We start from the raw sequence: 15,576 nt of genomic DNA, 5'->3' as shown, positions 1-15,576 counted from the left end.
TCGATTTTTGTTAAAAGTTTAGCTATGTTCGCTCTGTAAAAATATTTTTTTACAAGACAGAAACTCATTCGTGGTTCCAACCATGACGACAGGAAATAAACCTTAGTTTTTCAGTTTTGGATAACTACAACAGTCCCCACACCATCGCCCTCGAAAAAGAATTTTTTTGAAGTAGCTTGCGCCAACCGACTATATCTATCTGTCGTTACTATATCTATCTGAGTGTTTCTTCATACATACCTTAATATGCTTATAGTTTTTTTTTAAAATAAATTCCCGAAATTGGCGTTGAAAAACGGGCAATTACGCTAGAGCACCACCATAACAGTTTTTCAGTCGAACAATACGTTTCCCGATTCTCAACTCGAGCAGAAATGAAATACAAGTTCTATATAGAAATTGAATCAACACCCATCGTGTCCATCACAAAGTTTCGCCATTATCTGCACTATTATACCAACCCACGTGATCACTATGCCCACGCAGTTTTCCTTTATTTTTCGCAGCCGCTAATCGCGAATGGAAACGTTGATTACCATAAATTTACATTAGGCGCGCGTGATAATCGTCGTTGTTGGGACTGATATCGCTCTGGCTGCAATCTCTGCACAGCCCGATTGTTTGACGGGTTTCAACGTGTACCGCGTGATCTGAAATTTGCGCGGATGTGTTTTGAGTGTGCCCTCGCATATAATCTTGGAATAAATTATATGCTTGGGTATCATAGCACTGCGATGCCGGGCGCAGTTTCGCCGATTAAGCTGAAACCTGACAAAGGGAAGCCTGTTCAACGTTGCGAATTCGATGCAGCGCAGCGTCTCATCGCTGGGAAGGTAGGAAGACTTGTTATCGCTTATTTGGTACCTGCCCGAGTGGAAACCTCGAGTTTCTCGATCCATCCGTTCGCTCACCCATTCCTCATCCCGTTCTATTAACAGCGTGGGGGTTAAAATTGCCCAACGAGTCAGCAAGCTCGCCTCACTATAGCGCTCCGATCTTCGCCGTGTAATCTTTATTTGGAGTGGACCGTGAATAATTTAAGCGAGCTATTCGCTGTTATCTATTAAATGCATCGCAGGAAGAATCGTTGGACACGTCGCTCAAGATGCTAATTTTAACAGAACAGTACGAGGTAATTTGATAAATTACGCCCGATTCGATTTGCCACCAATAACGAGAGCCACGGAAAGTCTTATAATACTCGGCGAGATTGTAGAGCGTATCGGGAATCGCGATGGGCAAATGTTTCCAGACCATCTGTGACTTTATATTTGAGAGACAAATATTTACTGTAAATAAACAGTTTTCCTCGATCTGCTAAACCAACTGAACCTTGCTTTACACTCCAGAAACACCACATGCTTCCAAAGCTCGTGACTCTTAGTTAGAGAATACAATCCCAACTGGATTCTGGATTCCAAAAATCCCGGGATTGATATAACTAATCCCGAGAACTTCGGGATTTTCTTAGAACGTGAATTACTTTATGAAAAACTGGAAAATATAAATATAAACAGAATAAATAAACATGGTCATTTCATAATAATGAGGACAATAATAAGAATGATTTATTTATATAATAATATTAAGTTGCATATAATTACTATGTTTATTTATTGATAAGCATAGAAAAAAGAGACGAGTCTCTTTGATTCCTCCTACAAACTTTGAAGCAGAGCGAGATTTTTCAGTGCCCGGTTATATTGGAAATAAAATAAGAAATTGGCTAAGAGAAATTTACTTCAGATGCTTTGCTATTTGCTCGTTCGCATTTCCAAAAATCTGCATTTACTGATATTACCTATTTATCAAGACTTTATTATTCTTCATTGTTCAACTGTTTTTATTGTCGAAAGTGATTTTAGTTTACGTTTGAGACTAATGATAGAAAGTAAGCTTGTTTACTTTAACTAAAAATTTAAAATATTAACACAAAATAAATCATTTTAATTATTGAAATTACCTAATTTCGGATTTAGTCCAGAATCCCGAGATAGAGTTTATAAACTCCCGCAATCCCAGGATAGTAAATAATGACTGGGATTATATTCCCTACTGTTAAGGGGGGTTTGCACCTTGTTGGGTCGAAAAATAGGTAATTCTTTGTGAATTTTTTCTACAAAAACGGTTCGACAAATTAATTTGAGGTTTGGCAGGCTGTTTTATTGTATCTTGAACTATTCTTCTGAATTTTTGTGTGACAGTGAATGAAAAAACATGGCAGATAAAAAAAGAGCGTTAAAAAATAATCGGGTGGTCGTTGACGAAAAGTACTGTAAGGTTTATCCGGAACACAAAAAAGAAAAGAGATTCTTAATCTATATGAATCTGGCTATCGGTGGTAGTAGATTTGTTGCCGTATCTGTTACCGTTCCTTTTTTATTTAAAGAAGTTTTCCCGATTTTGCGGCGAAACCTGTTTCAGATTCAAATCAGGACGCTTCGCCTTCTTCAAAAGGCTGCCGTTTTAACATTCTTTTATATTTATTAATAAATCTACTACCACCGATAGCCACATTCACATAGATTAAGAATCTCTTTTCTTTTTTGTGTTTCGGATAAACCTTACAGTACTTTTCGTCAACGCCAGGACCACCGGAAGGTCTGTGAAGATAGCACCCCCAAATTCGATTTTTTAAAAAAACTCAACGGCATTCGTTTGTCCATCGTATGCCCACGTTTGCCCATAAAAAATTTTCGTTTGCCCACCATTCCAAAAAAAATAATTATGGCAAAAAAAAAATTTTTCATCAGCACCCCCATGAAAACATTTTAATGATTTGACGGTGGGAAATGATTGTCCATCGTTTGCCCACGTTTGCCCATAAACAATTTTTTTTGCCCACCCTCCAAAAAAAAGTTATGAATAAAATTAAAAATTTGTCTTCATCACCCACCATGAATGCATTTCAATTTTTTAAAAGAAGGATACGAATGTACCCAACCTGGCCACGTTTGCCCACTCTCAGATTTTGTATGCCCACCCTCTAGAATCGAATTAAAAAATAAAAACCTCGAAAAGAAGGGTACAGGTGAAGCGATCTAGTTAAAGTCCGATTTTTCTGGAAAATATTATCGAAATCGTTCTTTCAACGATGCAGTCCGTTAGTTTGGATATAGAAGAGATTTGCCCATGCATTAATTTCGTTTGCCCACCCTCCAGAATCGAATTATTAATAAAGATAGTCAAGCAGTGCGGTACCCGTTGAGACGACCAAGTATAAGTTCGATTTTTCTGGAAAATATTATCGAAATCGTTCTTTCAACGATGCAGTCCGTTAGTTTAGATATAGAAGAGATTTGCCCATGCATCAATTTCGTATGTCCACCCTCCAGAATTGAATTATTAATAAAGATAGCCAAGAAGTGCGGTACCCGTTGAAGCGATCGCGTTAAAGTTCGATTTTTCTGGAAAATATTATCGAAATTTTTCTTTCAACGATGCAGTCCGTTAGTTTAGATATAGAAGAGATTTGCCCATGCATTAATTTCATATGTCCACCCTCCAGAATCGAATTATTAATAAAGATAGCCAAGAAGTGCGGTACCCGTTGAGACGACCAAGTTTAAGTTCGATTTTTAATTAATTAAACGATGAAATCGTTTGTTTAACAATGCATATCGTTTGTCCAGATGTAGAAGAGATTTGCCCATGCATTAATTTCGTATGCCCACCCTCCAGAATTGAATTATTAATAAAGATAGCCAAGAAGTGCGGTGCCCGTTGAACCGAATACCTTTCTGTTCGTTTTTTTCCGAATGAATTATCAAAATCGATTGTTCTTACCTTAAAGGTTAAAGGTGTTTGGTGACCTGTTATCCAAAAAATGTTGCACACACTTCTTTCTCACTTTATTCGAACGACACTTCAATTTGTATCGCTCATCGAATACTCGACACTTTTCACACATCTGCAGCATGTGCAGAATAACACCAGAGTGGTTTTCTAGTCATTTTTCACTAATTACCGCAATGTTATCGCACAACGGAAAATAATATAATCTCACAGTTACTTCACAAACCGTAAATGAATGCACGATCTTGCAAGAGTTGCGTCCGGAACCCTGTAGACCGACTGACTTTCATGCGTCGTTGGAAACAATTCGAGGGTATCGCAGACATCTGTTTACGTTTCGGCACGTTCGATGACGACACGCAGCGCTGATACCCTCAAGGGTCGCAGCGCCGAGTGCCACTGTCGAAACCTAAACAGATGTCTGCGATAGTCTCGAATACTTTCCAACGACGCACTTCTTGGCTATCTTTATTAATAATTCGATTCTGGAGGGTGGGCATACGAAATTAATGCATGGGCAAATCTCTTCTACATCTGGACAAACGTTATGCATTGTTAAACAAACGATTTCATCGTTTAATTAATTAAAAATCGAACTTATACTTGGGCGTCTCAACGGGTACCGCACTTCTTGACTATCTTTATTAATAATTCGATTCTGGGGGGTGGGCATACGAAATTAATACATGGGCAAATCTCTTCTATGTCTAAACTAACGGACTGCATCGTTGAAAGAACGATTTTGATAATATTTTCCTGAAAAATCGAACTTTAACGCGATCGCTCCGCCTGTACCCTTCTTTTCGAGGTTTTTATTTTTTAATTCGATTCTGGAGGGTGGGCATACGAAATCTGAGAGTGGGCAAACGTGGCCAGGTCGGGTACATTCGTATCCTTCTTTTAAAAAATTGAAATGCATTCATGGTGGGTGATGAAGACAAATTTTTTATTTTGTTCATAACTTTTTTTTGGAGGGTGGGCAAAAAAAATTGTTTATGGGCAAACGTGGGCAAACTATGGACAATCATTTCCCACCGTCAAATCATTAAAATATTTTCATGGGGGTGCTGATGAAAAATTTTTGTTTTGCCATAATTTTTTTTTTTTGAATGGTGGGCAAACGAAAATTTTTTATGGGCAAACGTGGGCATACGATGGACAAACGAATGCCGTTGAGTTTTTTTAAAAAATCGAATTTGGGGGTGCTATCTTCACAGACCTACCACCGGATTATTTTTCAACGCTCTTTTTGTATCTGCCATGTTTCTTCTTTCACTGTCACACAAAAATTGAGAACAATAGTTCAAGATACAATAAAACAGCCTGCCAAACATCAAATTAATTTGTCTAACCGTTTTTTTAGAAAAAATTCACAAAGAATTACCTATTTTTCGTCCCAACAAAGCGCAAAACCCCCATAAGGGGGTATAACCGTATTAAAGTGTCAAAACTCGAATGTTTTACATATTTTCATAGATTGATGTTTTAGAAATATTATAAATCAAGTCCAATGTAAAAATTCGGAAAATTGTCAAAGTTACAGGCAGTTGAGTGCAACAACCCAGGGGTGCCTTCCGCGCATTAAGTGCATAGACTGCATAATTAGTCGCGCATGCGTATTTGTCTCTTTACGCACGCTTTGAACTACATACCCGCGCGCTACATTGGAATCATTCGAGTAATACATACATATCGTGCGTTACTGACGTCAGTCTATAATTTGACTACAATGACAACAAACACAGAGCTATGTGTGCATACATATTCTACATTTAAAAACGTGTTTCGAATTTTAATAAAAGTGTTCTCAGTCAAGAGTTATGATGTTTTTAGGAAATGGGTCTCATATTCGGCTACTTTATCCTACGTATTTGGAGTATTCGAATTCGAAATACAGAAGGGCACGTAAAGGGGCAAATACGCATGCGCGCATTATGTGCATTGGCTGCCCCTCGTTCGATTTATAGTAGTTGCTGCACGCATCGAGCGCTAGAAGTTGGAGGATTCTTGAGAATTCTACGAATTAGGTTATGCAGTCCATTCACTGACCGTATGAACCATAGACATATATAGACGGAGCGTAAGCTGAGGAGGGGTGTAAGATTCGCGGTAAGGGGTAAGATTTCGGGAATTTCGCGATTTTCGACCTATAAACGATCTTTAAGCGTTTACAGCTCAGAGCAACGTTAACCGATTTTGATGCAATTTTAGGTACACATGTAACTTACTTCAATCTACAAACGGGTTTTCTGAATTTTCATTACAGGCTTACAAAAAAAAGTTAAAAAAACGACCTTTACAATTTTTTTTTCTATTCCGACCAAATGCATTTTTTTCAAAACGGCGAAACACGTCACTTAGCAAACTAATCCTTCTAGCTTCTAAAAAAAAAACTCATGTCGTTTGGACCAATTCTAAAAAAGTTATGCGATTTTAAAAACCGTCCAAATACTTTTTTTACTCACTGTATGAATATTTTCAAACGCAAAATGTTTTGATCCACGCTTTCACCCTCTGGGCTCTGGCATGTTAAACAGAATTCCCTTACTCGAGGTATCCAGGCGGTCTCGTTGCTGCTCAGATTTATTTCACCTTGATGTAGAAAGTGACAAAAGTATCCTCCCCCTCGAAACGGTCTGTTTCGTGCATCCCTGTTTCGGGGATGGCGGCGACCTGCCGTATAACTCGACAACGCGAATCCATTTAAGCCGCTCGAAAGAGGCACGCTCTCCGATTCCACTCGATCTTCGTGCCTGACGTGTAAATGCCGGGGTTAATGCGACGCGCTCCATTAAAGTCGAGTCTCGACACCCCGGAACATTGCTAATTACACGTGGCGCGCATAGTCCATGCTCACCACCCATCCCCCACCCGCCGCTGTTTTCTATCCTCCGTTTCCCGGATTTTCCTTCGCCCCTCGTCCCCCCATATCCTTTTGCTTTTTGCCCGTTTCACACTCTGCCACCCCCTCGTTTCCCTTTGTCCCCACCGCTGGCGCCTATTGTTGACTCCGATGTTGGCACGACCCTCCTCTGTCCCTCCTCTTTGTTCGTTTTCTCTATAGTTTGACTCCGCAGATGGCACGATTCCATTCTTTTTGTATCACAGGATATTCCCCTGATATTCTATCCGTTCCGAGATTCAGTTTCGTCGCATGCCCTTTCTTGCTACTCTTTCTTCCGCGTTGATTATCCCCATTGAGTGGTACTTGTTGTAAAATATGGACGTACGAATTTTAGCTTTTTGAACTCAGAAGAAAGAACCTCGGTGGGGATGGATTTATGACTGTTTGTTCGGGGGTAGATTGGCGGTGTTGATCGTGGGGTGTGCGCAGGATTTGGTTGTATTTGGCGTTCTTGTTGCGGCGTAGAATACAGTGCGACGGCAGTTGTTTTCCTTCGACTATGAAGTTTGAAGAATTTCAATAGCGGGAAGTAGCACGGAAGGTAACTTTCTTCTGTCTTTTCAATCTCTGAAGTTTCGACGGTCTCGAGGGACAAAGCAACGAATCAAATAACAACAGGCTACATCGTGTAATGCGTTTCAGTAGATCCGGGGGGAGGATCTTTGATAGCGACGCGGCTTCGACAGAGGTACGGGTTTCACGCTTAAATTCGCGAAATTCACGGAGAACCAACAACTCGTCACGGCACGGGTAACAAACTCGCCATTAGGGAGCAGCGCTCGCCGCTGCTGTTAGCAGCAATTGCTCGTCCGGCTACGAAAACGTACGCTGAAGAATTATTACACATCATGTGCAGGTAAACTGGTAAGATTACCAACACGATAATCACAAATTCATCCCCTCTAGATTAAATCCCGTCCGAACTGCGCGCTGGTAATATCTGCTGTGTCCGTTGCAAACTAGCGACTCCGAAATTAATTTCGCTGCCAGAACATCGCTGTTCCGGAACGATTTCCCTGTACACTAAGGACTTGTCAGCGACGACAGAGATTCTTGCCGGGGTAGCCGGGCTTTTTCGTCGATACTGTGGGAGTGCGAAGACTGTTTGATTTACAAAGTATGGTTGGGCCAGAGCGATTGGGATCGAGAGCGGATGTTTATAGTAGAGTATCGAATGCGTCAGGGGTGTGAGGTTTGAATGGTTTCGTCGAATGTATCGCGATAGTCGCCAACCGACCACCCCCTTTTTCCTCCATTAGACGAATGGGTTTCCCTTGTACGGACCCAACGAGATTGGGTCCGGTTGGAAATTCGACCATTCAGTAAGGGGCGACACATTCCAAGTGTCGCCAAGATAATTACCCATCCGGACAACAGATCCCTTTTAGCAATATCCTGATTTCCAGAGCAGTCCCTTTTTTCCGAAATTCCGAGTGTCGCCAAGATGGCTCCTTCTGATATCAGATTTCCCAAACACCCCTTTTCCCAAATTCCGAGAGTCGCCAAGATGGCTCCTCCTGATATCGCCTTTTCCAAACACCCCCTTTTTTCCCAAATTCCTTAGGCCGCTCGCCTAGCTCACCTCCCACCCCTTTTCGTAACTAAGTTAAATACCGGTCCCAAACCAAGGGACAGGACAGTCGCAAACCTAAGACCAGTCAAGTCACAACGCCGTTTTGAAACAAAACACTGTAAGAACTTATAAATTGTACCAGTTATAGTAATAAAGAATCAGTAGTTATTAAATCGGAGTTACCTCGACGACAAATGCATGCGGAGAGTTTGGGTGACCCGAGTGCGTGTCAAGAGTGTGTGTTGTAAGTGTGAATCTCGGGGAGCGCAAGATAAGAATGAATGAAGTCAGTCCTGCAGAGTCCGTCGAACGAGAGGCATCATCGCCTGAACCTATTCTTTACAATAAATAAGCCTTCTTTACTTTTCCACGAGTGTGCAGTTTACTCCTGCCCTGATCGCCTAACATCCCTACAATACCGAGAGCGGGGATTTATTTCTTTGAAAGTCAAGGTCCAGCTAGGCTGTACAGCTGTTAACGATTAACAGTTCCCAGGCAGCACGTTGATCCTGAGTTTTTCGAATACGGTAGGCGAGGAGGAATGGATTGCCGAGCGCTGGAAGAGGAGCTGCCAGGAGATTCAGCGGAGGCGACGCGCTATTCGGAACAAAGCGGTCCTTCTGCGGCCAGATAATTGCAAATTCCATTTCGACGAGGCAAAACCGCCGGAGCAATGTAGTATGCCGTCGTGGAAGCGCATTAGCGATCGGGCTGATTGCACTTTTACTGCGAACCGGTGACGGTACTCGGGGACACTGTTAAGGAATGCGGAAGTAGCATGCGGGAACGGAGAATTCAAATTGGCTACGGCCCCGTGTACGGCGTAATATCTTATTACTATTTTCGCGATCCGCTGTTCCACATTATTTCTCCGGGTGCACGCGAAAAAAACTAGATTGTTCCGTCTATCTCCGCGGGGAGCCCATTTTCGCAGGATCTATTAAAGTACCAGTTCTCGAGGAATGGGAAATCCAAAAACGTTTTAAAGTAAGGTTGATATTTGTTTAGTGGCTAGTAAAAATTGTGGAGAAATTTTGCTGGATTTTTTGGATATTTTAATTTGATATTTTGAAGTTGAACTGAAAGGGTTGAAGTTGAGCAGGTGTAGTAGGAATTTTGTTTGAATTGAAATGGAAAAACCTAGACTTCGAATGAATGTTTATTGAGTAAAACGATGCTATGGAGCTATTCCACGTCAAAACGAATAAGTGAAACATTTAGTTTCACCGATTCTATTAAAAATTACAGCATTTCTATACTGAATTTCAATGGCCTGTGTCAGTTTTCGAAATATTTAATGCTAAAGTTTCGAAAATTCAAACGAAATCGACTGACGCGTCGTCACTTAAACTGTAATATCTCGGTCATTTTTAAAGATAATGCCACCGTCTTGGGTTCATTTTACAGCTGAAGGAATGCTTTCTCAAGCCGTGTATATAATATTTTGTTTATTGTTAATAAACTTAACAGTAATCGATGTCAAAGTTTCAAATCGCGTTTTGACATCGTTCCCACCTACTGTCCGGCTTGAAAAAAAAACCATTCGATTCGTTAAGTCTTCAGCTAATAAATGCCATTATCAAAAGAGTGGAGAGTTTTTGGTAACAGTTAACAATGAAATAAAACTTACGATAGTGCACACCGCTTCGAACTGCACGGGTCCCATGGTCAGCCCGCACGCACGCGTTTTCAAAACAATAGTCTAGCGTAGGAAAGTATTTATATACGATGGGTTAAAACAAATTTTTCTTTTAGTATTTTCGGTATTCTCGAGAAAAATAGTAGGAATATCTGCTCACCATATAAAAGATTAGCAATAGTAGGTAGCAGATATTCCTACTGTTTTTCTCGAGACTACCGAAAACACTGATAGAAAAATTTGTTTTAACCCATCGTATATAAATACTTTCCTACGCTAGGCTATTGTTTTGAAAACGCGTGCGTGCGGACTGAGCATGGAATCCGCGCAGTTCCAAGCGGTGTGCACTATCGTAGGTTTTAATTTTTTGTTAACCGTTCCCAAAATCTCCCCACTTTTTTGAAAAAAACATTTATTAGTTGAAGACTTAACGAATCGAAAGGTATTTTTTTTCAAACCGGACAGTAGATGAGAACGATGTCAAAACGCGATTTGAAACTTTGACATCGATTACTGTTAAGTTTATTAACAATAAACAAAATATTCCATATACGGTTTGAGAAAGCATTCCTTCAGCTGTAAAATGAACCCAAGACGGTGACATTATCTTAAAAAATGACCGAGATAATACAGTTTAAGTGATGACGCGTCAGCCGATTTTGTTTGAATTTTCGAAACTTTAGCATTAAATATTTCGAAAACTATTTGACATAAGCCGTTGAAATTCAGTATACTTTGTTTTTGCAAGGTTATCGACAAATGCTGTAATTTTGAATAGAATCGGTTAAACTAAATTCTTCACCTATGACGTGAATAGCTCTATGATGAATATGTTTATAATAGGAGTGCTGTGAAGATAGTGGGACGTTTGCTTCAAGCGAAACAAAAGAAAAACTTTTTGTTTGAGATTTCGCAATCAGAGTTTTCCATGCATGGGTTTCAATATGTAAAGTACCAATTTGCGCTAACTACATTAATCAACTTATATAGGCTGATGTGTTATCCAATACTGTAAGTCCAACGAAACCCCGCTTTAATTAAAGTAACATACTCTGGTACAAATTTACGCACCATGTTTCAGGAAACACCGGGAAATTGCGGTCTAGTTTGATTATGTATCCAAATAAACAAACCAAAATAATTATCGATGATTCGACGTATCGCGCGCCCCTAAATGCAGCTGTACTAATCAAATAACATACCTACTATAATCTAGTTTATTTAATCAGCACATGTTTGCCAACTAAATATGAATTTTCGATGCTATTAGACGTAAATAATGAATCCCGCCAAATTTGTTCTCCTTTCACTAAACACACTATTCTTCCCGACAAAATCGCATCAACAGCCCCAAACCATAATTACAAATTACCCTCAGCCTCCGCAAACAACGACCCTGCCCCGTCACTCTTCCTACAATAATAAGAAAACACTACAAAATTACAATCTAAAAAGAAGGAAACGAAAGCTACACCAGCCACCTGTGTCTCAACAATAAGATTAATTTTATCGATGGTACCTCTTAAACCCCAACCCTCCAACCACAAAGTGCCTCATCTGGAAGATCCCTAAAACGATAATTGAGTCTCTTTACAGTGACACAAATCACCATAGCAGAGACTTCATTGACACTGAAAAATCTCCCCGCGCGAATCGCCTCCGAGCAGCGAGGGCCCATAAAGCCCGACCCCTCGTGTAATCGCAACTGTAATGCAGATTTGTAACCTGCGAGTGGAATGCTACGCGGCGTAACTATCGGGCTGTATTACCTGACCGTGGAACGCATTCAATTTGCGCAGGTGTTCCCAGCTTCTTTCTGGATATTCGTCGGCACGTTGCCACGCACAGTGCCGTTCTCCTCGGCAGTAAACTCGGTTTTATTATTGATAGCCCGACACGGCAGACACCTCCTTCCGGAGGAGTTGGTTCCCCAACGAAACGGGAGATCCTCTCCGACGCTGGGGAGCCGCGATCGTTGAGAAACACCAGCGATGCACGCTCTAGCCTGAACCATCCTCCGCGATTCTTTATTTAAACGCTTATGGGTTCACGTCGAAATGCATGAAAACACCGAGTGGCTGTTCCTGCTTGGGTACACGGCTCGCGTGTCAACGCGTTTCCTCGAGAAAATCGCTCGCGCAGCACGTAATCTGCGTAATTCGTTAAGTTCCTCGTGAGAAATTAATCGGGGATGCATTAATATGCGGCTCTGTTCCTGGTTAGATTTTTCGATTCGGGAAAATGGAGAATAAGTGGAGGAGAAGTGATTGTAGTTCCGTTAACGAGATAAATGTAAGCGGATGACGGGCAGGGTTGTCCAAAATTATAATTGAATGACTCTATGAATTATAATTACAGAGTAATTCAATTGCATTGTAATTTGAAATTCGGATCTCTGGTTGAATTAAATCGCAACGCGTTCAATTAAATTACAATTGACGGGGGGGGGTTTAAATGAAATTATAAGGGGCATGTCTATATGGTTTTGATTAATCTTTGGAATAGTCTTTACTTGAGAGAATTTTTAAGATGATGTATGTATGAGAAGCTGGAGAGATATATGCAGTTCCTGTCGGATTAGGTACGTCTGACCACATACGGACTGCCTCCGCTTGCTTCCTTGGCTTCCCTATTGTACGCTAGTAGTACGGGTCAATCATTTCTCCCTGCATCTTGTTATATGTACCGTCTCGCATGTGCATTATCTTGAAAACTATTTCGGGCGGAATTTCGAATTGCCAGGAGGCACCAGCAAAATGTGCAAGCTAATCCGTAGGTTTATTTCAGATTCTCGGGTGAGCCAATCGTTTATTCTGTCACTAAGAATCCCGTGCAATGGACACATTGAAAACGGCGTCGAAATTGTATAAGATCGAACATAATTTTGTAGGAAGAAAACTCTGCAATAAGAAACGCGATTCGATTGTTACTAATCTAATGATACCTTGATTCCTGACAATTAAGCAATTCTATATGCCACGGACCGTTATTAAATTTTAAGCATACCAAAGTCCGCTTCTGGGACAGAATCGTTTCATAAATAGGACGTCTATTTTCATGACTGCAGGACGTATTTAAATCTTTCCACCCTCGATATTTCAATTTAAAAGTTACGGTTCAAGGAGAATGTAGTTTGAATATAGACAAGGAAGGTAATTCTATCATCTTTAGCACGTTCCACATAAACGATGCACCTTTTATTCGCACACGCGCTTAAACTTGAATACACAGCCACGCACAGTTGGGAATTTTAAATAATCTGAAAGTCAGAATTTCGCGAGTGTGGTATAACAAAACCGTTTCTAGATAACCAGAAATACATTAACGTTAGAGTTACTGGTCCCGAATATAAATCACATACTTTCCACTTTGGTGTGTCTCGCGTATATCATTTTATTCGGTGCACTTCACCCTGGCAAGCGCGCGCGTGTGTGTGTGTATGCCTGCGTGTTGCCGTGTATTAAACTGTTATGCGCTAGGAAGGGCAAATTACGGCGGGGTTATGTATTCAAGAGATACCGTGCCGAGTACAGTTTACAATTTCAATAGCTGTTTCAAATACTATAATTTACTTTGCTACATACCCCTGTTCCTTCAACTAATAATTGCGCATAAGACGCCAGTTTCGATAGGCAGACACGAACCCATGCATCATAGAATCCCTTCGGTTCTTTACCTGAAACACGCGGAAAAATTCAAATTAACATTCTGAGTTTCCTGTCTGGGGAAGTCTCACAACTACTTGCAAGGTTTTTAGATGAAGCTTCGTAACTTTTGGACACAGTATGTGTTAGGGCGGAGTGATACTATATAGTCGAAAATTTAAATTTGAATTTCCAGTTGGCCTGGGTGCGGGACAGTTGTCTTTTGGTTAACCAAACACAACTGTAAAACAAATTGGAAAATATTCATATCTGCAGGTTCCTTTTTACCCAACTGCGGCACGCAAAGCAGGGTATTGTGTTTATCAGGCTATGTATGTATGTCCACGTTACGCTCTAGAGTCTGTACGGATACACCGATTTGGACAAATGAGGTGTCTTTAGAATTATCTTGACGTTCCGAATGTTATAGGATATAAAAAAAATAAAAAAACATTAAAAAAATTAAATAAAAATTTAAAAAATTAAAAAACCCGACTGCTTAAAAAAACATTTAAAAAATTAAATTAATAAAAAAAACATTAAAAAAAATTAAATTAATAAAAAAATTAAATTAAAAATTAATTTTTTTAATGTTTTTTTAAGCAGTCGGGTTTTTTAATTTTTTTAATTTTTTTAATCAAACCTTTATGTATTCGAAAGTGTGTATGTTAAACTACTTGTAGTAATTTCTGCGATGGAAAATATAATTCTCCTAAATAATCATATAATCATGTAATCATGACATGAATATTTTCCCAAATTTGTATTACAGTTGTGTTTGGTTAATCAGAAGACAACTATCCCGCACCCAGGCCAACTGAAAATTCAAACTTAAATTTTCGCCTATATAGTCTGATTATATAATCATTTTTAGGAGAGAAAGGAGACTGCAGACATGAATATTTTTCCAAATTTTTATTACAGTTGTGTTTGGTTAATCAGAAGACAACTGTCCAGCACCCAGGCCAACTGAAAATTCAAATTTAAATTTTCCGCTCCGCCCTAGTATGTATTCATGTAAAGAGTAGATCATTAAGTTCATAGATTGTAATATAGGCAAAGGTACAATTCTAAAAATTAAAAGTTTCAATATGCATTTTTGCTTTACTCGTATATCGCTAATTGTAAGATAATTCGGTAATTATTTACTTTAGCGGTTCCTCACCGATTTTGATGAAATTTGGATATGTTGTCGGGGACACGATTCTGAACAACATTCTCCTATACACGTTACCGTCGCTCGGTCTTAGTTTCCGAGATATTGGGAAAAATATTTTTTAAACTTCTTGCTTTGGTGTTATAATTTGGGTTACTGTTGGGTTAGCTTTAGTATAAATAAATATAAGTGCACTTCACATTCAACATTATTTTCAATTATTATTGAGAATCCGAGAACGGGCGAGAGGAAACGAAAGAGTCGACACTTTGATACTTTGTCTCGCTTCGTCTTTCATCTCGAGCTCGAGCTCGACCCGCGGGCGGGCCTGCAATGCATCAGCGCAACTTTTTCCTATTGTTTAATGTTTAATGTTCTGCGTATCAATATATTAGCATAATCACAGATGTAACAAGCTATGAGACATGAGAGTATGAGGGAAGAATGCTCAGAATGGAGAGATAGAATTGTTTTATAAGGGACTAGAGTTCGTGGGGCTACATAAGAAGTTTTCATCAAATGCCGCTTTGGTATGGGGAGTATAATTTTTTTGTAACTGTACCAAAGGAAAAATAAACCTAACCTAATTTTTTCCTATACACGTTACCGCCGCTCGACCTTCGTTTCCGAGATATTTGCGAAAAACTTCGGTTGATTTATTCCGACACAACGCATTCCACTTTTCAACTTGTCTCGGGTATTAGTATTGTTTGGGGCTAGATAAAGCATAGTGCATCCAATAGGTGCTCTCGAAAGCACCCTCTTCCTAGCAAAAAAATTATGTTTTAGAAACAGAAACATCCTAATATCCGGCAGCGCCGGCGCTGCCGAACAGAGTCGGGGTTGACTGGCATTCGCAAGTTT

General features: G+C 39.9%; 1 protein-coding gene across 3 annotated transcripts in view; it reads right to left on the bottom strand.

Moving 5' to 3' along the window:
* LOC143373496 (lachesin) overlaps positions 1 to 15,576 on the bottom strand; it is a 295,616-nt gene that overhangs the window by 186,685 nt on the left and 93,355 nt on the right. Inside the window, exon 1 of one of the 3 annotated variants that reach the window (XM_076820826.1) lies at positions 13,497 to 13,590. The exons of the other annotated variants lie outside the window; for them this stretch is intronic. The gene's annotated coding sequence lies outside the window, so the exon portion shown is untranslated. Of the gene's footprint in view, positions 1 to 13,496; positions 13,591 to 15,576 lie in introns of those variants that run through there. 3 annotated transcript variants of the gene reach the window in all.

The sequence above is a fragment of the Andrena cerasifolii genome, chromosome 9 (genome assembly GCF_050908995.1).
Source record: "Andrena cerasifolii isolate SP2316 chromosome 9, iyAndCera1_principal, whole genome shotgun sequence".
Classification (NCBI taxonomy): Eukaryota; Metazoa; Arthropoda; class Insecta; order Hymenoptera; family Andrenidae; genus Andrena; species Andrena cerasifolii.
Note: the sequence above shows the minus strand (reverse complement) of the source record. Positions and strands in the feature narration are given on the sequence as shown.